The sequence below is a fragment of the Aegilops tauschii genome, chromosome 4, assembly GCF_002575655.3.
Source record: "Aegilops tauschii subsp. strangulata cultivar AL8/78 chromosome 4, Aet v6.0, whole genome shotgun sequence".
Taxonomy (NCBI): domain Eukaryota; kingdom Viridiplantae; phylum Streptophyta; class Magnoliopsida; order Poales; family Poaceae; genus Aegilops; species Aegilops tauschii.
In genome coordinates, this window is record NC_053038.3 from 425,591,255 (window position 1) to 425,593,290 (window position 2,036).

At 43.7% G+C, this 2,036-nt stretch overlaps 1 non-coding gene across 1 annotated transcript; it reads right to left on the reverse strand.

The window, feature by feature from the left end:
- Positions 1 to 1,426: 1,426 nt before the first annotated feature.
- Positions 1,427 to 1,508, reverse strand: TRNAS-UGA (transfer RNA serine (anticodon UGA)). Its single transcript has one exon. It is a non-coding gene; the product is annotated as a tRNA-Ser (tRNA).
- Positions 1,509 to 2,036: the final 528 nt, after the last annotated feature.

A 2,036-nucleotide genomic window follows, 5' to 3' on the forward strand; every position in this document is an offset into this window, starting at 1 on the left:
ACTACACGCCCAGCACGCCGCCTCCATCGCCCCTGGCGTCAGAAGCAGAGTCGTGCACGTCTACAGCGCGCTGCCGCCACCATCCGTACCAGAGGAGCGGCGCCGGCCGGATCAGCCGCGGTGGACGTCGGCGAGCCTTGGGATATTGACATCTCGTAAATTGTAATAGGAGCAAAACAGATTGGATTCTCTTTGTGTAAATCTCGAATTGCTATGACTCACGAATCGACGAATATATCTGTATGGAGCTTTTGTTGACTATGCGAGATTGTTTTCTGTTATTGCTTCTGTTTTTCTTTTTCGGCTGGATCCATTGCCTATTTGCATCGATGAGAAACAAAGAGATCCAGCCAAAATGAATTGGACATGGTTGCTCTGTAAAACTGAAGGTTGTCGCCTGAACATTTTTCAGAAAACAGAGCATGTCGCCGGGAAGCAGTCTGCTGCTCAAATAGTTTCTTTTCTTCTATTTACATGGCTCTGATAACTCTTGGATTTATGCAATAATGGATTGGATATATAAAAAATTGTGCTTGTTTGGAATGCGTGCCAGTTGAGACACTCAACAACCCGATGGCCAATTAGCAAAGTACGATCACGATTGTGGGCATTCATATCAGTTTTAGTTTTTCCACATATGATGTGCGATTTTAGGTGCTTGGAATTTACAAATATTCCGTGCTGAAATTCAGCAAGACTGAAAAAATATACTGTACTATTTTTCAGCTTACGCATCAACATTTTCACCTTGTGCTAGACTACTAGAAGTCGTCACGAAGGAGGGCGATGTTGGTACTTACTCGGGGGCCGAAAGTTATACGGTTCAGTTGACATTGATGGTGAGATGAACACTGACTTGCTCGCCATTGGCAGGGCTTCGATCTTCATTTTCACCAACAAAAAAATAGCACTAGTGAGTAGTGACTTCTTGAGTGACAAGATTTGTACTACGAGTCAGTTTTGACTTGTCACAAAAGGAAATTTGTTTGTTTCATCCATGATTGGTTTTATCAAGTGCTGGGATTTTATTATAGAATGATTTAGTATATCACTGCGCATTAGTGAACGCGCGTACCGTTGCCGTTCCTGCACTCTCATATCTATCTCTCCTATGCTTGTTGTGGATGTCACAACTGGTTCTACTCAGGGTCCATTTGGTTGAGCTTTTTCAATCAACTTTTGCTGTGAATGTCACAACTGTTTATACCCAGTAGGCCAGGATCTATGAGCTAAGTTCTTAAGGCATGGTTCGATTGCTTGAGTAAAAACCAGATGAGCAGACGATTGTGAGCCACGCCACTGATATCCATAGAGATATGAAAAACAGCTTGAAGAGTTATTATTGGGCCTGACAACAAAAGGGGGAAGGGAAAGGAATAGGAAGAAAAAAAAGGAAAAGGACCTAAATGACTAAATAGGAATGATACGTCGACAGCAGGGATCGAACCTGCGCGGGCGAAGCCCAACAGATTTCAAGTCTGTCTCCTTAACCACTCGGACATGTCGACCATGCAAGTGCTGATTTCACTCCTGTAAGATATAAAAGCAAGGTACTGATCAGCAAGCAGATTGTACGGTTCAATTTTGAACTCATCAGGGAAGGAGTAAGTCTCGTTCACCAAGAATCATCAGTTTTGTTTATCCGGCGCTGATATTGGTTTAGAATAATGTGACACGTGCATCGGTTCAAGATGTAGATTTTTTTAACACAGCACAGACGCAATTGCTCATACATACGCGCATACACTCACCTTTATGAACGTACACACGTACACCCTACCCCAATGACCATCTTCGGAAGACTGAGCCGGCATATCATCTTGAGATTTACGAAGTCACCGTAGGCGCCTCGTCGTCGACGGGAACGTCTCCTCTCACTGAAAGCACATTGCCGAAAATCCTGAAATAATTTCAGAAATAATGCGAGCATCAGAATTTGAACTCTGATGAGCTGGAGATACCACTGTTCCTTTAACCATCGAACCACAGGTTGGTTCGCACGATGGAGATATGTTTGTAGTGGCCATCTCACCCTC